Here is a 25,334-nt window from a genome sequence, read left to right as displayed (position 1 = left end):
CTCTCTCTCTCTCTCTCTCTCTCTCTCTCTCTCTCTCTCTCTCTCTCCATAGTGTGGTGTGTTTACATGCATCTATATGCATGTGCACATGTACATGACACCTATAGGTATATATGCAACTGTGTGTGTATGTGATAAGACAAGAAGTCAATTCACATCACTAAAAATAAAATATATCCAATTAATATATATACATCATATATATGGAATATATCATAATAGAGAACAAGAGGAGAAGATTATAAATTTAGTTTACATGATAGGAACTGGTAGTCCACCAGTGGCTGTCTGCAAATGGGATAGCCAATCACTCAGTAGCTGTTGAATCCAAGAAGCTGGATTCCCTCAGAAGTCTCAACTTTCACTGAAGACCTGGGGTTAACTTGAGAGGCATTGGCATTGGAACCAATGAAACACTGAAAGGCCAAGGAAGTTGGCATGAAGCTGGAGTTAGGTGTCTGAGGACAATGACAACAGTGATGGGGATTAGTTCGTAAAATGAAAGGGACTTCTTTTGTTGTGAGACCTTCCTCCTCCAACATCTTTCTCTCCTGGCTCCAGGCCTGTTGGATGATACCACCCAACCATTTATGTCAGATATTTCATATGACAATCTTCTCTGGGAAATCCTTCACATACACAGCAGAGATGTTTCCAACCCATCCTAGATATCTATTATTCCAGTCAAGTTGACGCCACAACTAGCCAACCATCATTCTAAGTGACTACATCACTAAAACTGAGCCTCAGTTTCTTCACTATAAAATAGACATGCCTGCCTGTGGGACTGCGTAAGGGTATCCTGGGTCATGGTTGAGCAGGTGCCTAGAACCCCGAGATTCTCCGTGGAATTCTGCGTGAGAACCGGCAGGAGTTCGGTCCCTCCCATCATCCAGGATCCTGAAAAGCAGTCACATAGATCTCCATAGAGTCACATAGGCCAGGCTATAGGCCTCAGGCCCTAGGGATTTACCTACTAATGAAGGCCAGAGGGCAGAGCAAATTAAACATTCCTCCCCCAGATCCTCCCCCAATCCTCCCTCTTTCTCCCTCCCTATATAACTCGGGACTGCCCTGAGTTTTTGGGGGGTATGCCTAGATCCATCTATCATCCGCCATGACAATAAACCTTTTTGGAACCAAGGACTTCCTTGTGTTACTGGGGCCTGCCTCCACCAAGGCCCTCAGGCCACTGGAACCATAGGACTTATTCTCTAATGTGGGACCCGCCACAGCTGCGGAAGCCCCTTTGAGGCTTGCGCCACTGTGGCAGCCTTTTTAAATTTTCCCCACACCTGCCTAGTGATATTATTGTGGAAATTAATGTAATTTATGTCAACAATTGTAAAATAACTCCAATATCAACATGCTCCCATTTTGAACTCTAATAGTAGAAATTAAAGTGGATATTTATCATTGGATAAGTGACTTAAGTTATTTGCTCTTTAGATTATTTCTTGCTTGCCCTCACTTTATCTGCAGAGGAGAAACTTTGTCACTATTGTCAACACTTACATTAAATACTTTACCCATATTACGCTGTTGAGCCTATTTCTGGATTTGGAGTGGAGAAATCCCATTTAGCACTCCGTTCTGAGTTCACATCATCAAAGAAAACCCTTGAGCCATCTGTGAGTCCTGTCAATCATTTATGAGAACATTGTGGAACCATCTTGGTCTAGAGTTTCTATGGCACCCTTTCTCTGGGTCTGATAACTGCTCAAATCATTTCATTGTTGAAACACGTATGGCTCAAAGCATTAAACTTTATCTATGTGAATGTGGGAATTTGGGAATGGTAGTGTTTCCTCATTAATGCTTGATATGACACTATCAGGGCTCAGTTCAGAAAAGGCTCAGGTAGCAATCTTGGTAACAATATTGAGATATACAAATTGGAAATATTAATACTCAACCCTTCAGCGTGCGGAGCTCACTCACCATCCATTTAATCATGCTATAGAGACTCACTCTTCCCATGAGTAGATTCCTGAATGGTTATTAAGGAAGGGAGTAAAAGAGAACAGAGACATGTCCTCTAACAACTATATAAAATAATAGCATAATACTTTAAGGGGAAAAGAAGTAAGCAGGGAGGTAAGTCAAAGGTAAATTGGGAGCCTGGGAATAGTGTAACAAAGGAGAATCAAAATGAGAGTGACCTAATTCTAATTCTGGGAAGAATAAAACTCAATATTTGACCCCATCAAATTGTTGATTATGAAAGCATTCATTTAAGACTTGGAACTGTAAATAATTGTTCTGATCAAAGATTGAAATCAGGCCACAATAGGTGGTATGTAAACAGCCAGTTAATGAAATGAGCCATAAAAATGAGATGAATGGTTCTAACATCTACTCTAAAAGCAGATTTGCTTCTTTGCTTTGCCTTTTTGTGGAGGAATAAGAAATAGAATTCATTGGTGGACATAAATAATATAGGACTACAAGTAGGGCAAAGTTCATCACTTAACTAGAGGCCATTGAAGAACAACCACAGAGTATGAGTCTACAATTCATGGAGATGACAAGACCCACCTTGTGAAGTCCACTTTCTTATTTCATGTATGGGTACCAATGTAAATGGATTAACTTTAATGTAAATATAAGCAGTGAATTAAATCAGTGGCTATATTTCTTACGTTATACTATTCCCCAATAATCACACACACAAAAACCCAACATTTATTTAAAACTGCATCTCAATAGCTGAGCAGTTAAATGATCTACTTTTACTTCCTATGTTAATCTGGCTACCACCCAGCCTCATCCTATGGTACTTGCATATTATTATTTATCTGGCTTTTTTGGGCTTCAGGTGTGTTTCCATGATCTCTTTCTGGACCCCTTTCTCATGGATCCAAATCCTCCATCTTCCTGACTGATCTAACTTTCCCTCAGTCCCTCTCTCCTTCCTCTGGTTGGCAGACATCCTGCCTTATTCTGTCTTCTGCCCAGCCACTAGATGATCAGCATTAATTAACAAGACAAAGAATAAATGGTAAGAATTGTTTACACAAACTTGAGACAGGGGATTCTAGAAATAAGCTTTACAATGCTGTGTCCGGGATTGAAACATGAGATGAGGGCAAAGAAATCAGCATTTGAATAACACAAGGATAACCTTTTACACAGTGCATAAAACATTATGGCTACAATCAGGCCTTGATGAGGAATAGTGGCTGAAGAGCTGGGGTGTCTTGCTTCTGGGCAAGGAGGAAAAGCCAATTTTATTAAACCATGTATCACTGAAAAGGTAGTATGAGCTTGGTCAATGGCAAACTGGCCTCTGGCACACTTCTACCCATAAGAAAGCTCATTTTGAGCTGGAGTTGCACAGTGATGCCTTCTGATTCTGCCCCTAGCACAAAATAGGTTTCACATTTCCTCCCAAGAAAATTCTTCAAATGTATACTTTTAAAGAAATATCTCTCCATATGTCATATTTTCCTTAATCTCAATATCCAATTTTTTTTATTTTCTTCTTGTGATGTCATTGAAATGCAGTCATTTGAAATCATTTGGTATTAAAATAAGAAAATTCATATGTTTTCACTCTCCTCAAAGGCATGAGTTCTTTAGTATACCATAACTGATAATCATGATAAAACTCTCCATGCATGCATAAAGTATTTAATTTCAGAAGCAATGAATGTAATAAATATTTGAAATGCATGCCATATGTGGGATATAAGGATAGAAATTGCTTGCTTTATCTTGTATCAGCTAAAATACCTATATTACACACACCAGGATGTTAAACTGAGCCTGAGACAGATTGCGTTTTTCGAGGGCTCCTGCTATACCAGTTTAATTTATTTTTAAAAGATGACACTGAGAAGCTAATACAGATATATTAAACCCTCATCCAGATTAATGACTAAAAACAAGGTCAACCAGAAAATAAGTCAAGCAAGAAAGATATTTGAGGGACACATTGTCTTACCAAAAGTTTCTATATTCCCCTCAATATTGAAGCAAAGTAGAGATACAGTCTCTTCACTTCAGGTCTATTTAGATGATCTTCAAAGGCACCTCATGGAGCAGATATATGCATTCTCTGAGGCTGGGTGTTGTCATGAAGATTAATGTTTATGAAAGCAAAAGTGAAGTGAGAGCTAAGGTCTCAGAACAGGGACAGAAAGAAGCTGGCTAATTAGAGGCCCAGAACCAGAAGAGTACATGTGCACTGGGACAGACCTGTTTTCTTGAGAGATGAATGATGAGAGATCTTTCCAATTGGCCATCTGTGGGCCAAATGAGAAGGCATCAGTGTGGAGTTTCCTGAGCCTTACATGATAGAACCACCTGGGGAAACAAGATAACATCCAATGCTTTAAAAAATGGTAATAAATCTTGACAAAAATGAAAAAATACATTTCTGATGACCAACAGAAATGGAAGCGAGTAAAAACTAGTACCATTGGAGAGCACACAAAAGCATGCTAAGCCAAGAGAGTTAACTCTGATTACCTATTAGGTTCACCCAGGACAGCCAGTTTCATCACTGGCTAGGAATGAAAGGCATACATAACACAGACAAAATAAAAACCACTGCCATACCCTTTATTTCGTCTCTATTCGTGCCTTCATGCAAGCCAGGGGTAGAGTGTATAGAGTGTATAGAGCAGGGATGGATGAACCTAGTAAAGCAGGGTCCATGCCTCCTTCCCAACTCTGCCCTCAGCATGGAGCATATGAATCTAGAAGTGGGAATGAGATAGGAGTTCAAATTTTTGGCTAAAATATTAGAACTAGTAATCCATATGCTGAATGGAGATTGAAGTGATCACAATATTGTGCATTCCGAAGACTGAGCAAAAATTTCTTAGGGCCTTCTCAAGTGCTACCAGGTTATAAGGGAAGATGCTTGTCTAATGGGGAAATTGAAATTTTGCAGAGTGTGACTCCTCCTTTCCTGATGAGTCCAGAGAAAAGAAATTTATTGTGACCACAGGCTGCTCACAAACTGAAATGGACAAATAGAAATATCCAGTGTGAGAATGGGAATTGCTATGTTTTGGGAAGGAATATCCCTAAAATCTTAGTGGCCATGGAAATGAAATTCTATTTCTTATTCATTAAATCTACTTTCAGAGAGGCAGCTGTTCAAGGCTGTGCACTTTCTACTATGCACTGAATGTTTATCCTGAATTCCTACATTGAGAGCCTACTGTCCATCACAGGTATTAAAAATAGGATTGTCAGGTCATCAGGAGATGAAAGGAAAGCCCTCCTGAATTAGATTTAAAAGTAGACACATGAAAATACAAGAAATTGAACAATCTGTGACCTTGAAGAGAGTCTTCATCAGTATTTGGCTCTGGTGTTACTTTAGTCTTGAACTTTGGATCTTAGATCTATGAAACATAAATGTCTGTCTGTCATGAGCCATCTAGTCTATTCCTTTATTATTGTAGCCTATAGACACGTACCAAATAAGGATCCAGGCTCCTTCCTCTTGATAGCTATGCTCCCAACAGACAGCTAACAAACTCATTAAAGAAGGATCCTGCAGAACTCACACCTAATCCTAAATTCTGCTGCCCAGAAGTATCCACTATTCTGCTTCCAAACCAGTCACTAAACCTACCCACATGGCTTCACCAGATTTAGGTGCCTGGAATGTATCCAGGACAGAAAAAAGAAATAAATGTGTCAATCAAAGCCTCCATGGAGTTAATGTGTGGAAGAGAACGACTTTGGCCTCGTGGCCCAGGAGGCTGGCAATGTTTATGTCTCTTCCCACCTGTGCATCCAATACTCAGCTGACCACACCTAGACCAAGCATTCCCAAAATCACATTGCCACCATCTTTTGTAACCCTCATCTAGGTACAGGGCCACACACTTGGTGCAGGCCATTATTGGATTCTCTATCTATGTAAGCAATGTGTCCCTGGACTAAGAGATTGTGGAGGTATTGTAGCTTCATTATGTAGAGCAAAAAGGTCTTAGCTTCACCAAACTGTTACTCTTTAAAGGTTACTCTTCTTACCAAGCATCCTTCCTGCTACTGAAAATACTTCTGTTGCTTGAGTCATCCATTAGTAGTGGAAGCAAGTCATTCATTCCCTTAATCTGATTTTGGTGGCACTCCAAAATATACCTCTCCATTAAAAAAATGCTTAAGTGAGACTTCATAGCCTGGGTTACCTGAAAATATCAGGGATTTGCCTATTACTAAGGATTAAGAAAAGCACCAAGACAGGATTATTTAGAGCAGAGACTTAGTGTTTCCCTGCTTTGTTTTCTCACCCTTGCAAGACTGCTGGTGTAATAGGATCAGTAATTTATATAAATTGCATTTTGCATAGTAACATGACCTTTAATAAAGAACTTTTAATAAAGAACTATTTAATAAAGAACTTGGAGAAAGAAGACATCTTCTCTAGAGGATCAACATGACAGTTAAGATACAAAGAGATAATAGAATCTACAGGCATATGTTGATTGAGTGCACTCTTGAGTGGTCCTGCATTAGACACTCAAAGACATGTCCAATAATGAGGCTATGATAGCTCCACAGTCTCCAAACTCAAGTGTCCTGACACTTGAGTTCCATCTTTGAAAAACTCTACCTTAAAAATCTGTAATAACTACCAGCAATAAACACTGGTGAAACTAAATACCAAGTTTCATAATGAACACTTACAAGTCCAAGAAAGTAGCTGAAATCAACATCCAGATCTAGGACAGAAGAAACAAACTGTAAACAAATCAGTACAAAAAGGAGAATAGCCAGAGGTTGATTCCTCTTGAGGTTCCAGAAATCACATAGATGTAGCTTTGAAAGGATATGGTGTTTACATAAAATTCATTCTCAGTATTTGACACAGCCCAATTTACCAAAATAGTTGGTTCATAGATGTTGGTTTATTTTGCCTCTTTACAAAACATATACAACTCTAACAAATGATTCATAATTTCTTGACAGTTTCCTTTTGAGTGGAGATCACTACAGATATTTTTTAAAAAAAAAAACCTCAATGTAATTTCACGTATGACATATGTTACTTTACACTGTGTAATCAAGGTCAATGCCAGTGTTCAAAGATATTTTATCACCCATCATCTTAGTTTATGTAAGCCAACACTATGATGTCCTCATGACAAAGTCACTTAAGGACACACTTCTCAGAATGTATCTCCATTACTAAGCAACGAATGACTGTGTCTTTCACCCATCAGTCCTTGTGGTTCTTTTTGTGCAGGTTCTAGAAAAACACTGGGGAGATCAGTGGTAATCTGTGGTTCCATCACCACAACCTTTGAGAAGCTTTTCTCCACCCCATTTCCTCCCGTGGTTTATACTGATTCTCATGTATTTTTTTACCCTCTAGTGACAATTATTCCAGTTTATGTCTTGTCTGTAGTTTTCTCTTCTTCAGCAAAATATCTTCTTCAATTTGTAATGTGAATAAACCATTGTTTTATTAAGGATTTCAGGATTCCTCATTGCTTGTAGCAACAATCTTGAGAGTATATGCACACCCCTGTGTATACATAATGAAAGTATCCTGAGAAGACTTCAGTCAAGAACAACTTTAAATGAACTGAATTCCAGATATCCTAATTCTGTTTTCCTTCATTTCTAAAGTTAGAGTACTGAGAGGTCACATGTGCTCAAAGAAATTCCAGTAATTTCCTTTGCTTACCAAAAAAAAAAAAAAAAAAAAAAAAGGTAGAAGTGCCTGCCCAGGCCACCAAATTGGAAGAAAAAAAGCCTCCTGCACTACTATTGGATGAATGTGTAATGGAGAGAAGGGAAGGATGGGGGATGGACTATGTGATGGAAAGACAGAAGAGAAAATGAAACAAAGGAATTCATATACTGTGCAGAAAGGTGGAACTGGAGACTCAGTGGCAGTAAGGAACATGCAGATATGTGGAGGCTATGGTGAGGTCCTGGCCCTAGACGCTAACAAGGGCCATAGCTGGGTCCATGGTCTTGCTTCAGCTATAGACTGTGTCGAAGTCTGTGGCCTGAGTGGATGTCCATAATCTGGGCTGCCATTGGAGACCATGTGGATATCTGAGGGCTATGCTGCCTCTAAGGGTCATGCTGATCTGAGATGGCCTACACTGCAGGCCTGAGGCCATGGGAACATCTGGGTCCATGCTGTCTGAGTCCATGGTCCTTTAGCAGCCAGGGTTTGAGTTGATGCCCCAGGCCCATGTTACCACCAAAAGTCATGCATATATCCCTGGCCTGGACTGTCACCTGAGGCACTGTGTTGAGTTGTCCCTGCCCTTAACCAGCTACCACACTACAGAGAGCTGATCCTTCACCTAACAGCACAGTAGAGCTGATTCTGATGGCAGGGAAGGGTTAAGCCAGCTCCAAGGGCATGAAAGTAGGAGAGCTGACCCTGCCTCTTGCTGGCTGCAGCATAGAGTGAGCCATCTGGAGCAGTGCTAAAGAGCCCACTCTGGTAGTTTGAGCACAAGAGAGCTGACAGGATGACCAACTCAGCTATCTCTCAGGTCCAGATCCAAGGCTTAGAATTGGCCCACCCCAACGTCTACCTCATCTATGATCTGCTGGAACACATGGAAGGGCCAGTCCTGCAAATCCAAAGCTGCAGGATTTCCATCACACATGGCAAGAGAATATAAGAAAGGAGCTCCTGTGAGGATCCAGTATAGACAGTGTAGCAGAAGTCACCTATTTCATCTTCAGACAACTCTGTCCAGAGAGGAACACATGTTACAGAATAGCCGACTACTGACTTTGTCAAGACTGGGACAGTGGCCCTCCCATTTTCTACATAATAAGTCTGTCATATAGATGATCCTTGGCTAGAAGGCCAGAGATGGAAGCTCTTAGATTCTAAAATATTGGGGAACTGTCCATATAGTCAGCTGTCTTTACATTGGCTTAGTTTTGGAAGCTATGTTTAGTGCTTCTTATATTTTCAGATAATATTTAAGTTGTTCTAGTACTTAATTTCCGGCAGGATTGAAGATTGGTTGTCATCTCATAGCCAACCCAAACTGTTTAGCATTGAGAGAGATGATATAGTTTTGAGAGGATGGTTTTCAGATGATATACAATCTAAAACCAGGACATAACTCAGGTATAGAATTGTAAACCTTTTAAGTCAGGATGGATGGTAGAGTACTCTATCTAAATTGACAAACTGATGGACTGGTTGTCATTTGTACCTCATACTGTGTAATTCACTTGTCATATTTTTTTCAATTTATATCTGGGAGAAGAGGTGTTTTGTTGTTTTTGTTGTTGTTGTTGTTTGTTGTTGAGCAGAAAAGGTAAGATGTAGGGGGAGGAGCTAATAACTAAAATCTGGTTCCCTAATTGTTTCTTAATTGGGTCCATAAAGATGAAAGAAGCTAATCTCTGGGTGAAGGATAAAATGGGAGTTCTGGGTCCCAGGAGGAAAAGAAGGGGATGAGAGAGGATTGTGATTCAGACCAGGTGGTAGAGGGCTTAAGAAGTAACAGACATGTATGTAACTCTCAGGAACTGATAGTTTGTAGCCTCCGCAGTGGCCTGTGGAGGCTAAGGAGGATGAAACAAGAAATTCTTCACCCAACAGTTGTGTTATATGACAGGTTTTAAAATATTAAGGATTTCTGGTATTTTCCTTCCAAGGCGACTCAGGTGGACAGGAGAAAATGGGCCACCAGAGCAGTCAGCAGGTGGAAGTCGAGTGGTACCTCCAGGCATTCTCAGGAAGGATGACTTTTGGGCAGCTTGGCTAAGCCAACTGGAGGAACTGAAGGGATGCAAGTGGAGCCAGTGGTGGTGTGATCTCGGATCTAAGTCATGAGAGGCTATGGCATTGGACAAGGAGACCAGGCAAAGAGCAAGCCTGCTTTACAAAACTACACACAACAATTTTATTATTAAACAGCAACCCTAAATATCTCATAAAAGCAAGTCTTACCCCCACCAATGTTCTTCCTCCTCTGCTGCCTCAAAAAGAACCAAGCAAGAAAGAAGAAAAGCCAGGCTGCCCAGAATAACACCCACATTAAGACGGGTCTTCCTACCTCGTAGCTAAACTGAGAAAGTTTCTCATAGACTTACCCAGAGGTTCTCCTCTAGGTTATTTCAAGTTAGGAATCAATACTGACTTTAACCATCACAGTCACTAAATAGTTTTATAACAGACAACATTTTCTCTAGGCAAACATTTCACAGAGACAAGAACCACTGACTACTGGTACAATAGGATTGCTTCCACTTCCATCAAATTATTTACAGAACATCTTCTTAGAACCTTGTAGTGGTTTGAATGGAGATGACCCCCATAGGCTCTTATGATTGAATTCTTGGTCCCAAATTGTGGAACTGTTGGAGAATGATTAGGAGGAAGCAGGCTTTCAGGCTTCACAAGCCCGTGTTATCCCTAGTTATCTCTTCCTCTCTGGCTTTTAGTGGTTGTCACAAGGTATAAGCTCCCAGCTACTGTTCCTGCCTGCTGTCATGCTCCCTGCCATGATAGGCATGAACTCTAACCCTCTGGAACCATGAACCTCAAATTTAATGCTTTCTTTTTGGCTTGGTCACAATGTTTTGTCACAGCAATAGAAAAGTAACTAACACAAACCTACAGTGTTACAGATTTTAAAATTGGGGGTGGGGTAGCTGAAGAGATGGCTCAGTGGTTAACAGAGCTAGATGCTCCTACAGAGGACTGATTCACAGAACTTATAGGGTAGCTCACAAACATCTGTAACTCCAATATAGGACAGCCAATGCCCTCATCTGACATTCCCAGGCACTGAATTCATGTGCTGTGCTGACAAAACACATATACACATCAAATAAAATCAAATTTTAAAAAAATTAAGTGGGATAGAATTGATACAGATACTTGAATCATTCTAATGGAATTTAATATTCATCTATGGATTTTTATATTAACCTTTAAAAAGAAAGTACCCATTATATTAAGAGGTTCAGTGCCAAGAAAATGTTAGTGCTTATATTTAACATTTATCAAAATTTATAACATATTTATGAGTTTTCCAACTAGAAGTGTTCTATATCAGTTTTAGAAAGGATTACTAGCCAACTATGTTTATTAATAATTCAGAAAACTATTCTCATCTTTCAAGGTTTCACATTTATTATTGAAATTTAGGCATATGGATACAGAACTAAGAAATAACTCTATGCTGCTAATAAAATAACTATAAACATAATTCCATCAAGAATTCAATTAAGGAAAGATTTTAAGTTTCCAGAAAATATGTGAGTGGAAGGGCAGAGATTGGGGAGCTTGGTAAGAGTGTGGTGGGAATTGAAAGAGATAAAATGGGCATTGTCAAAAATACATCATGTATGAAAATGAAATGTGTGCTGCTATAAAATTGTGTTTTGATAAGTAAAAGTAATTATTGATGTAAAGTTCAGTGTGGTAGAGTAGTTTCCTGTATTTAGAATGACTATATGCAAGTCACTATCATCAATTTGCTGGCAAGAAAGAGGGTGGTGGGCTTTAGAACTGTTTGGAGAACATTGTCTTGATGACTGAGATGCTTTTCAGTCTACCTAGAACCTTCCTGGAGTCTAAAACATAAAAAAGTTGAAGATAATTACAATATGTCTAATAGTGGTGGGATTATAAGAGAGGACAAAAATCATATCCTTGCCCGGGGACCAAATGTGGAACTGTGCAGCCTAGAAAGACAGCCCAGAGTCAGATGTGCAACTGTAACCTGGAAGAGTAGCTGTACTTCTTGACAAACATTGCTCTCCACTGTCGTTCCTGTTAGCTTTGGTGGGCCTCTCCTTTAGGAGTGTGACCTCTTGAAATGAGAGTTCAATGTCAAATAAGCAGATCACCCCAGCTGATGGCCAGAGAATCATAAGAGACAAGAGATCCATCCAGCAGCTACCCATTCCTTCCAATATAAAAACACACTATGTTAGTGGCTTAAGCATGCATCGAGGAAATATCAGGTATTCAAAACAAGCAGCTCCAGTTCCTGGAAGATGTGTCTTTTTGGACATTTATGTCTTCAGGTACAAAGTACAGATAGTAGTTATCTCTTTCATAGGACTGTTGGTAGAAACTTGAAGGGGATAAAATGTGTAAAATACTTAAAACAGTGCTTGGAGTCCTAGAATATACTACATGCTCCCTGTTCACTGAAACCATCATTTACTGTCAAAACAGTATCCTGCCATTCACTGATTCCTGGCAGGAATCCTTTGTGAGCAGCTGCACAGGTCTCACAGGAGGAAATGTGGAGTCTTGCTGAAGCATTGCTTTAGATGCTGCAAGCATGGCTTAGAAGGCTATGGGCTGAATGAGATCCCAGGCCATCAGTATTTGCCTACTGCTTTAATTTATCCAGAGATAATTTTTATAGAGAAATTTGTTTATTTCAAGATTTATGACTGCTTGTGAATAGAAAAGTCCACCTCACAAATTGAATCAATAAATTTCTGCATTGCGTTTAGAAAGGAGCAGAGACATTTTAAATGTAAATGTCAGAAGGGGAGAGGGAAGCAGCTGAGGTGTTAGCTCAGATACCTAAAATTACACTGAGATTTTTATAGCTGCACAGGGTGAGGTACTTACTCTGAGACAGGGAAAATACATAGATACAGGCGTATAGTGCATGTGCTCATGGACACACACACACACACCAACCATGCATAAACAGGAAATGTATGTGTATGTATTCCAAAAGTGTCCTTTGTATACAGGCACTTAGAGTGAAAAAAATAAAAATAAGTATATCAAAATATATGCAAGATTTTTATGTGAAAAATGTGAACGTTTGTTGAAAGGCTTTAAAGACATAAGTAAATGTTCGCAGATTTTAAGACAGGATGACAGATTCTCTCCATCTCCTTATCTCAAATAATATGAATAATAAAATCCCACTCAAGGTGTTCATATAACGTGAAGAGCTGTGTCTTAGTTAAGGTTATCATTGCTGTGATCAAACACCATGACTAAAACAACTTGTGAAGGGAAAGGATTTGTTTGTCTTATGGTTCCAAATCACTGTTCATCACCAAAGGAAGCCAGAACAGAATCTCAAACTGGGCAGGAACATAGAGGGGAGAAAGTGATGCAGAGACTGTAGAGGGATTCTGCTTACAGGCTTGCTCATTATGGCTGCTTAGCCTGATTTCTTATAGAATCCAGGACCAACCACCGGTCTAAATATGGTACCACTCTCAATAGGCTGAACTCCCAATCAATCACTAACTAAGAAAACACCCTAGAGCCTTGCCTATAACCTGATCTTATGGTGACTTGAACTTGTGTCAAGTTGACATGAAACTATCCAGCACAGATTGTAATTGGCTATATGGTGTTCTCCTTAAAATTCTATATTAAATTCAGAATACTAGTGTTTTAGGTGAAAAGGTCAATGGAGAGGTAATACAGCTGCAATGAGATCATTGGTACAGTCCTCGATCCAACATGACTAGTGTTTTTAGTGGATCTGAGTCTGCAGCACCTCTGCAGAAATCCCCGGTTTCCTGTATCCTGGAACAATGAGCTGGACCAGGAACATATGGATGGTGATAGAGACAGTGGCAGTGTATTATGGAAGGGGAATAGCAGTCTCAAGAGTAGAACCGAGCTACTCAGCAGAGAACACAGGTACTCAAGAGCTCAGACTACCTGAGTTCTGATCCAGATGTTTACATAGAACCATTTTCTCATGATCTCTTCTTGTGCTTGCTGTTCGTTGCTGTAGTCTGGGAGGAGAGGAACTTCTAGTCTTTTGCCAACTTGATTCTTTCATATGGTAATTGTGATGCCCCATTTTGGTGCCACTACTCTACTGTCAAAGAATCTTCAATAAAAAAGGAAAATTTGAAAATAGACAAGGATAAAGAAAAGATGACATGATGACCCTCTGGGGAGAATGTGGCCATTTTTAAGTCAAGAGTATCTAAAGCAGACTTTTTTTTTTCAAGAACCTCAAAGGGGAACCAAACCCTTCACCTTGGACTCTGGAGCTGTGTGAATAGAAATTTCTATTGCTTGAACCACTAAATATGCATTACTTGTTATAACTTAATATTGAGAAGCAATCGATCATGAATACACAAGTTTCAAAATAAGTAAAGTAGTCTAATAAGGGTATTAGTATATTACTTTAAGTTATGTTGACTAATGCAGGGTAGTCTGTGAAGAAATAGTATTATTTTAGCTTTGTGTCACTGTTCAAAATACCCAAAATAATTAACAAACAAGAGAAAAGGCCTATATCATTCACAAGGTTTGAGAGTCTAGTCTAAGACTGAGTGATTCCATGAGTTGGGGCTTCTGCTGGGAGCATTAGATGGCAATGTTGAGTCATGTAACAAAACACAATAGCTGATGTTACCACCAGAAAGCAAGGTCATACCCAGCAACCTCAGGACCTCTCCTTAGGACCCACCTCTGAGGATCTACTACCTCCAGTAGTAGCACCTTGGCAACCAAAATGTTAGTACAAGGACCTTTGAAGGCATTTCTCCAAATCATAACAGAGACATAGACTAGTGAAATGAAATAGAAAGTACAGAGACATGAACTGTGTTTTAGTGACATTGAAAACTGACAGACAAAATAGGACATAGTGAAAGTGTTGGGACACTGTGATTTGCTTGGGAAAGATGAAATTCAATTCTTACCTCTTACAACCATAAAAAACATCGCTGCCAGTAGATGGCGCTTAATACAGAGCTCCATACTGGTTAAACTGCAAATAAACTGTGGCTCAGGGTAAATGAGACATGGGTATCACACCTCCTCCCTTTAGGGATCAGGATCATGGGGAAAGTTGGAGCTGGAAGATTCTAAGAGCTAGAGATTGCTCAGAACTGTGGCAAAACAGTGTTTTCTGGACACAATAGTCCCATTGCTCACAAGAACTCAAGTGGCTGTGGCTATGTATGCTACCTACATTAGATCAAGCCAATAAAAATCCCAACGTGGATGGTGAGGAGGTTCACAAATCTCCACCCCTAGCTGAGTAGTTGTTGGTAGTTGATGGTTGCCAATAGAGGGAATATTCGTTTTCTTCTGAGATGCAGCTATGGGTGTTACCCAAGATAAGAGTAAATGGTCTCATTCTCACAACACATCCTCACAGCACCAATTGGACCCAGTGGTTAAAAAGGACATATATGAATGTGAGAGGAAGATGTGGCTTCAGGGGAGAAGTTAGAGAGGAAGGACCAAAGGTAGATTTCATCAAAGTACATTGTAAACACATATGGCATTCTCAAAGAATAATTAGAATATTTTTTAATTAAAAAAAATTTCTACCAAATAGAACAAAGCCTGAATTCTAGGAATGATTACATTTAGAATCTAGAATATAGGACACTATCTTGGACAGGAAAGTGCCATTAAACCAGACTCAAAAGACATCAGTATAGGGGCTGAAGAGATGGCTCAGCAATTAAGAGCACAGGGTAGGTACTCTTCCAGAGAGGCCCTGAGTTCAATTCCCAGTAACCACATGGTCGCTCATAAGACCTTCTGTAATGGAATCTGATGCCCTCTTCTGGTGTGTCTGAAGACATTGACAATGTACTCATTTACATAAAGTAAATAAATCTCTTTTTTAAAATCAGCATAAAGGAAAGACTGGGAATAGCTTAAATACAATAAAATTAAACATGTATGTTTGCAAAAAGGCAGTAAGAAATTAGGGGAAAGACATATTTACACCAGGACAATAATTTATAACAAATATAATTGAAATGCATCAATGACTATTACAGTTCAGTAAGAAAAACAAACTTACTATATTGCCTAAAAGGGCAAGATATATATGCACAGCAGTGTGTAGATGAAGATGATAAAGGGAGGCTCAGTGCAAATTAAAGCCAACCCTCACCTAGGCAAATGTTAAAAAATCTAATACTAACCGATGCTGGGAAGCGTGTGGTCATGGAGGAGCATATATGTCCCTCTCGTGGAGAGGAATGGATAGAGCCTTTTCTGAGAACTAGCTAGCAATAGTTAATAAACTTGAAAATAAAAATTTACTTAATAATTCTAAAGTCCAGCTCCTCCCCCTGTGTGTGTATATGTGTACAAATAATATATATACATTTATGCACATGTACTTTCAATAGCAAATAATTGAAGAATCCTTCTACATGTGAATGGGTCCATGAACTTTTTTTTTTTTTTAGCAGTAAGTGAATCCGAGCACCACAATAAATATGCTTGATTTTTACAACCTAAAAAATTACATTTTAAATGGAAAATGCATATATATATTTTTTTCAATGACTCCTCTGTCTCTACACATCTGTATAAGCTTACCTATAGATATATTTATATATAATGATACATCAATGATATCAAGATAAAATGAAACCATTGTTAATAGTAATATACATAGCGTGTTAAAAATATATTGCCTAAGAATTGGAATCTCAGACCGGAGAGATGTTTTCGTCAATAAAGTGCTCTCCGAACAAGCATGAGGATCTGAGTTGAGATCCCAGTGCCCATATGAAAGCTGGATTTCACTGTGCATCTCTATTACCCTAGCATAGAGTGGCTGGGGTGTTTGGGGTTCAGTAAATTATCCTGTTTCAAAACCTAAGGTGGAAAGTAGCAAAGGAAAACAGCTAATGTCAACCTCTGACCTACACACAGAGACATACACACACACACACACACACACAGAGAGAGACACACACATATAGAGGGAAGGTAGGAGGGAAGGATGGAAAAGAAGTGAAAGAGGGCGGGATGAAGGGAAGGAAGGAAAGAATGAGAACCACAAGTTCAAATTTAAGACACTCCTTTTATTGGGTATAGCAGTGTATCGCTGGGCTCAACACATAGAGGTAGCATCTATTTTTAATAACAACTTATTTCTTCCATTTATTATACCAAATTTATGTCTGTTACATAGATTAAAGCTTTAATGTATTAAAGGACACTAGTAATTTTACTGTAAGTTCCGTTACATTCCAATTATTACAAGTGACACTAATTATCAGTATTATTTCCTTATCTAATCGTGATTTATCATTTCCTGTAATTACCATTATTCTTTCTTAGACTGACAAGAAAAGCAGAAATCTACATAACCCATTAGCTAAACAAGATATTTTTGATGCTGGAAATGGGTCCAGATGCTTATAATACCAACACTTGAGAGGCTGGAGCAAGAGGACTGTGAGTTCTAGGACAGCCTGGGCTATGTAGCTAGATCCTGCCTCAAAACAAACAAGCAAACAACAACAACAACAAAAATACCACAAGGTTTTGAGAGACAGAGAAACAATAAATAAAAAGTATTTATTACACTGATAAGCAATGAGTGTGGGTGCCTGAAGGGAGTTTCTCTGGACAGCCTACATTTAGTTGCTTATCCAAATAAACAGTATCCCATGATTTCTTTCCTCAAGTGAGCTTTCTTCTTAGCACTCAGAAGCACTCGTATTTAAAAAATGAATTTATGTGCTTCTGTCATAGTTTTCCTTCAGAAGGGGTACTTCCTAGATGTCTATCTCTGGCAGACATATTGAGTGGCACAGAGGATATGTCCTAAAACATAGTGCTGAAATGGCTTGATGAAAGGTAAACTGAGTTAGAACAGAATAAGCCTGGAGAGAAAGGCATGGGGGAACCCAGCAAGAGAGGAGAGCCCATAGCTCTTGACTTGAATGTCAGTGGTTCTTGGTCCATCCTTCACACGGAAGACCAGAGGTCATTTTTGGAATGTGAGTATGGAGATGTCTGGAAACAGCCTTTCTGATCTGGAATCCCAGAGAGTCATCCTTAGGGAATTCCTCAGAAAGAAAGGAAGAGACATTTGCCTTCTTGAAACTGACCCTGAATGGAAAGTTCCAAAGAGAACAGATCTCAGAGAGTAGTACTCAAATGCTGGCCCAAGGTCATGTGACACAGGACAAGAATTCACTCATGTAGCCAGTGAGCCTGAAGTTAAATATGTAAGTGTACTCACATATTGGTAGTTTAACAAGCATAGACAGAACAAATAGTCCCACACTGGGAAAAAAACATGTTTGACTCAGTTTCCTAAAATACATGTTTTCCAGCCAAATAAACTCACAATCAGAAATCTTATAAATCAAGACTAAACAGAAACAATAATCTGCAGAGTTTAATAGAAATGAATTTGTAAGTTAAAATTAATTGATAATGCATTTTAAATGATGTTGAATGTGCTTAAAGAACTTATAAGAGCTAAAGATGGTAATACAGGTCTATGGTCTCTCTCTTCTAAGAAATGTCTGTTTTTGAATGAGTGCCAGATTTTATAGGCCATATTTAAAGCCAATAATAAATATTTAATTGCTCTACCAGTGGTTGGATCTACATGGGTATTTCAGGGGCATCTATGACTTGATATATCCTCAAAGTGCTGTCAGTGGCTGGTGATTTGGGGTGAAATAAACAAATTTAAATGTATATCTCACTTTCAGTGACTACATTTCCAAAGTCCCAAAGTCAAAACTCATTGCATGAGATGCATAAGAAAACTTGAAAATGGGACAGCATACTGCAAATCTATGTGCTTCAGGAAAACTTGAGATGTACCTTTATTAGAAATAGGTAACAATGTGGGGATCTCACATCTGCTTAGTAAAGTTAAGATCCCGAAGGTGTGATGAACCCTACAAATCCTCCCTTGTGTCCTTCAAAGATATGACTAGGCGCAAGGACCGATGCTTAAAATTCCTTTTAACACAGTTGGTTTTGCATTTCTTTTTCTAGATTTACTTTTTCTTAGATTCCAACCAAATTCCCATTTGTTGTCTCTGAAGACAAATACATATGGGTTCAAATTCCAATTCACTCTCTTCCTAGTTCTTTTCCCTTATATTTAAACTTTCAAGTTTTCAATTTACCTGTAAAATGGGGATGGCCCATATCTATGGTCATGTATTTTACCTGTAAAAGACATTCTGATGCTCTGTCCTTAGCAGAGCACCTGTCAGTATCTTCACGTCCATTTCTTTATTAAAATAGCTAGCCCATTTACAAAACAAACAAAACAAACAAACAACGACAACAGCAACAAAAACCCTCTACTTGTTTAGCTCTGTATTGGGGAATAAACAAATAAAAGCGAGATGGCCTAAACACAGCACTTGGGTTGAGCATTAAAAGCAGACGAGCGCCTTCCAGAGGACAAAGCGTGTTTGACAGCCATTGTTAACAAAGGCTGCCATCTTGGGGCCAGAACCAGCTACAACAGCTAATAAGGGGAGGGTATGTAAAGATGGATGACGTTGTTCAGAAACCACCAGGATTTCACCAGACTCATAGTAGAGAATTTAACCAAGCATAGAGTCACATGCTTAAGATATGTCTCGTAGTGTGACTGCAGGATACTAGCTCACAAAGTTAGTTGTATCTGGAGGTACATGTCTGTCTCCATTCTCTTAGGAAAACAGGATTCGTTCTTACTGTTGAAACCATTATCTTGTTTCAGTAAAGCTTAGTTTCAATGGGGGTTGGCGGGTGGGTCCACCAAAAAGGATCCATTTTGGACTGTTTCTTCATGGGCAATGGGGTCTATAAATGGACATCATTTGAGTCTAACGTTTTGCATTAAAGGTCCAAACATGTTAATAAGGACTAAAACCACAAATAGAGTGGTGAAACTTTAAGGAGAATTCTGCGAGGAAGCCTTTCACTTCTATACTATTTCATTCTCTTATAAATACATATTTAAATTCAACCCAACACATATGAACATATTAAACTCTGCAAGATCCTGTGTCTGAAATAATTCCTAACAAAAGTACTTTGGAAGATCTTAAGCTAAGGCAACCATGATCTTTAAACCAGGGCTTATTAGGAGTGTGGCTTCTGGCTCAGCCCTGCAGCACTACAGTGACCTCAGGCTGACATTCACTGTATCTCCGTTCTCTTACATATCGGGAGAGTTAAATGTATGTTCCCTACAGTCCTTCAGGACCAGCATTCTACTTTCACAAAATAATTTATTTAATATATAGTTAGTTACAGAATAAAAGAATAGTAATTCAATCTATCTAACATTGGTTGAAATTCTTGAGAAACAGGGTGCAGTGTCAATTAGGGTGAAGTGCATCTGAGAAGATGTGAAGATCCTTCTTCAGACGCCACTTGTTAAAGAAACTGGTTGCAAAAACAGAACAAATGAGCCGATAGAGCACACCTGCCATCCCAGCATTCTAAAAGCAGAGGTGGGAGAACTGTTAACTTCAAAGTTGGCATGAATCATCTCTAGACACATTGTGAGAGCTTCCAAAATCAAACCAAAGAAAGCGAGGCAATTCAAACTCCCTAAGCCACCTTTAGATCTGATTAATGGCAACCTAGCCGTTCAGCGATTATAATCACTAGCATTCAGCTTTCTCGTTTAGTTCTCTACCTTAAAGGTTAGTTTCAATAGTCTTTGACTCAAGGTGCCTACAGTCAGTGAACCACCTCTTCCTTTTTACTACCTATGCTAGTTAGTGTTTCTATTAATGTGATGAAACTCTGTGACCAAAAACAGGTGCCTACTGGATTAATGGCTTTCCTTTTCTGAATGATGCTGGTTTATAATTTATCATTTCCCCCCCCCTTTCCAAGATAGACCTAGGTAAGACAACCAAGGGTCCAGACAGAATGAAGGAACTGGTGCTGTAACTGCATGAGCTTCAGCGACACACACCTTACACTTCCACATAATCAGTCATCATCAACAGAAGGCAGGAAAGGAACTCAAACAGAACAAGAGTCTGAAGGCAAGAGTTGAAGCAGAAGCCATGGAATGGAGCTGCTTACTGATTTACTCTCCATGGCTTGCCCAGCCTGCTTTTTTACAGAACCCAGGATTACCAGCCCAGGGGAGGCCTCGGCCACAGTGGACTGGGTCTTCCCCCTTCAACCGTTAATTAGAAAAATGTCCTACAGGCTTGCCTAAATAGCCCAATCTTCATGGAGACATTTCTCAGTTGAGTTTCCCTCCTCTCAGATAACTCTAGATTGTGTCAAGTTGACATAAGATTAGCCAACACACTACCCTTCCATGGTACAATCTTTTCTTGCTTCTTAACTGCTTTAAAAAAAATCTCAGTCGATATTTGTAGTCACTTACTTGTACATACTCAGTTCCTTGCCCATCTTTTTCTCTCCCTGATTGAATCCAAACTTCCAGTATTCCATCTCAGTTGAGTATATCACCTTAAATTCCTGAATAAGAACTTCTGACAGGAACTTGAGAGGTGGCTCAGTGGTTAAGAGTTCTAGCTCTTCCAGAGGACCTGGATTCTAGTCCCATCACCCACATGGTGGCTTAACACCTGTAACTCCAGTCACAGGAGATCCAGTGCCCTCTTCAGGCCTCCATGAACACTGAATATATACTGTGCACAGACAAACTTGCAGGCAAAAACACCAATACACATAAAATAAAAATAAATGAATGAATATGTGGAAATGGAAGAACTTCAAGCGTCTCTTTAGTGCTCCCAGAGGACCATGCTGTTTCCCTGGTTACCCAAGGCAGAATGCAATGCTAGGTATAAGAGATGCCTGTGCAATGGGGAAAGAGAATATTCTAAACATCACCCAGTAATGAGAGGACTGTGAACACTGCAAAGGATTCTGGGTAGAGGAAACTAAATTTTGTCATAAGTCCAGTGCTCCAGCAGGATGTGAGGACCTGGATGATGAAGAAGTACTGGTAAGTTTCTCTGTATGTAGACAGAATATAATCAAGCCACAGTGAACTATGGATCATCTCAACCTGGTTAGAATGGTTATAGCCAAAAAGACAAATCAACATAGCAAAATTATTCAGAGAAAGGATAAGTTGATAGGAGTATAAATTAGCATAGCTAATACTGAAAATATTATAGAAATTGAACAAAAATTACAGGCTACCCAGAAACATGCAGTTCAACTACAAGTTATGTATTTAAAGGAAATGAAATCACTGAATCAAGAGAACGTGAGCCTTCACTCCCACATTTACTACAGCAGTATTCTGAGCTAAAACGTGATCAGCCCAGATGCCTTGCCATGAATGCATGGATGGAAAACATGGGTATATTTACACAATGGAATATTTCTCAACCATGGAAAGAATGCAAATTTGTCATTTACCACCACATGGGTAGAAATGGAAGTCATTATGTTATGTGAAATAAGCCAGGCACACAAAGACACATACCACATGTGCTCACTCATGTGTGAAAATAAGACAGTTGTAAAAGAATGGAGTGGAATGTTGCTCACTAAAGACTAGGGATGGTGGGGCTGAGTGATGATAAGAAGTTTAATAAGGGCAGTGCATAGCAGGAAGGGATTACTTCTGGTTCTTCTGAGAACAATAGAGTAACTATAGATAAAATAATCTAGTATATGCTTCAATATGCCTAGAATGACATGAAATTTACAACATATCAATCTGATCAATAATTATTAAAGATTTGGTAACACTATCCCTATTTGCTTATCACACACTTAATGCACATTTTGAATGACTATAATACATTCCAAAAGGTGTACAGTCATCACAGTCACACATAGGAAAGAAAAGACAAAAATGCACAATTGATAGTGATATTAACAAGGCATTGTTAGACCCTTAGGCATATGTCTGAAAAATGCCCTAAAATGTACATACTTTGTAGATCACAGAAACTTTTAAAACCTTTTCCTTAAATGATTTTTTTTAATTCATGAATAGGAGGATGGAAAATAGAGTTGAGAGGAGTTGGTATTTTTTAAATATCCAAGTTGTTTAGTTAATTGAAAACCATCTTTCAATATACCCGATGCTATAAAATGCTGTGCAGTGTGCTCGATACTTTCCAAGATGGAGCACCAGTCTCCACTCTTTACTCTTGCTCTTAAAAATATTTTAAAGAAATAACAACATAGATGTCTGGAATAATTAACACCGCTGTTACAAATGAAGAATTCTCTATGTCTTCCATGTGCCTACTGGATTAATGGCTTTCCTTTTCTGGATGACGCTGGTTTATAACTTATCATTTCCCCCCTTCTCAGGATAGACCTAAGTAAGATAAACCAAGTATCTAGAAAGAATGAAGAAGCTGGTGCTGTAACTGCATGAGCTTCAGTCACACACACACACACACACACACGCACGCATGTGATGTGCATGTGCTCTCTCTCTCTCTCTCTCTCTCTCTCTCTCTCTCTCTCTCTCTCTCTCTCTCTCATACACACACACACAACCAAGCTCATACACAATCATACTCAAAGACCAGTATTTATCTACCTAGCTATCACCAACCTATGTACTATCTATCTATCTATCTATCTATCTATCTATCTATCTATCCTAGCTCTATCTCACACACGCACACACAATTTTCCTGTTGTCTCACTTTCTTATTTTAAACCTAGATCAGTTTATTTTTTCACTAGATTTCCAAATTCACAAAGATAATCTGATTTTATTCCTCAAGTAATTCTTTAGGGAAATTATTTTCACTCTTGCTTTATAGAAGAGAAATTTGAAACTGTCAGAAGTTATTTCATCAAGATCAGGCATCCAGCAAGCACAGACTCAGGATTAAAAATGTAGCTAGATGTACAGAGTTCTTAAACTAAGACCTTTGCCAGCACAATAGAAGGAAAAAACAGACATGAATATAGTTCCTAAGACACATGGGTAAAATAATGGAGACTTTACTAGCCTTGAATACAAAGAAGGGTTCTTGCCTCAAACTATACACTTTTATTCCTGTTGTTTAGATAAAAATGGCAGTCACCAAAGTTAAAATTAAATGTATAATATTTGACCACACTGAGAAATTACACCAAGAACCTTGATGGGCATTCTCTATGGTTAAATTACTTCATTATTTAGTGAGGCAGGCATTCAGGGGACCATCCTACAGTCATTTAGCAAGACAGTCACTGAAATGAGGCTGGAAAAAGTCTCTCCTGATGGTGCATGCCTTGCTTTCCTATGTACCCTGCTCTCTGCTTTGCATAAGATGGCCTAATGCTATCAAGTGACACCTGCATCAAATATTTACTGAGCACCTATTGTGTATCAGGTACTGTGATGTAATGATAAACAAAAGGATGTAGTGCTAAGCAAAGTAGTCTGTCCTGAGACTTATAGCTTAGTAGGAGTTAGAAGCATCAAAAGCTAAGTATATGATAACTAAATATATGATAACTTACTATGGTATGCATTATCAACACAGCACAGTGCTGTTCTGAGAATATAGTCAATCTAGTTTAGTACCAAATTGACAGTCCCCCCTCCCATATCCATTCTCTCTGTTTATGTAGTGATAGTTCTTTCATTTGAAGGGAGATTGGATATCAAATAAATTTTCATTTTCCTGCTGTCTTAGGCTGTTGAACACATTTATTGTTATTATGTATGTGTATGTATATTGAGAGAGGGGTGTGGGAGGAAAAGGCCAGACTAGAACATGAGATGCCCTGAAGCTATAGCTACAGTCAGTAGTGGGCCACCCAGTGTGGGTGCTGGAACTCAAGCTCTGTTTCTCTGTAAGAATGTTTAGAGCTTGCAACCACTGATCCATCTCTCCAATCGCAGAATACATTAAAACTACTTACTGTCCGTTTCTATATCTTGTTTCAAAACTTCTCTATTCAGTCCCTAGCTTGAATTTCCATTGGGTGGTTTGGTTCCTTGGTATTTAGTTTTTTAAGTTCCTTAATATTTCAGATATTAATCCTTTGCCAGATTCTATTTGGCAAAGATTTCCTACACTGTGTAGTCTGTCTCTTCATTTAACTAATGGCTTCCTTCACTGTTCAGAGCCTTTTAGTTTCATGACATCCCATTTGTCAGTGCCCAACACTATTTCCAAGCAAACAATGTGTGTTCATTTTGCATCTTGCCACTGTGCTGAAAATGTTTATCAATTCCTAAAGTTTTCTGATGCCATTGTTAGGACTGTTTACATGTAGAAGAATACATCATCTGCAAATAAGGATACTTTTAACTCCTTCCTCTCCTGTTTGTAGTCTCTTTATTTTTCCCTTAACGCTCTAAGACTTCAAGTACTATATTGAATAGAAGTAGAGAGAATGGACTGGGTTTTTGTTGTTGATGTTGGTTTTGATCTTTGTGGAAACGCTTTCAATTTTTTTCTCTATCTTGATGTTTTCTATAGATTTATAGTAAACAACTTTTTATGTTAAGAGATGCTCCTTCCATTCCTAATCTCTTTGGGAATTTTATTATGAAGAGATGCCGGATTTATCAAAAGCCTTTTCTGTATCTCTTGAAACAACGTGATTTCTGTCCTGAAATCCATTCACGTGCTTATTTTATTGATTGATTTATCTGAGTCAAATCATCCTAAATATCAGAAATGAAGCCAATAATCATAACAAATAATATTTT

This window comes from Grammomys surdaster, unplaced genomic scaffold (assembly GCF_004785775.1).
Source record: "Grammomys surdaster isolate TR1022 unplaced genomic scaffold, NIH_TR_1.0 100, whole genome shotgun sequence".
Classification (NCBI taxonomy): Eukaryota; Metazoa; Chordata; class Mammalia; order Rodentia; family Muridae; genus Grammomys; species Grammomys surdaster.
This window is presented reverse-complemented; position numbering follows the sequence as displayed.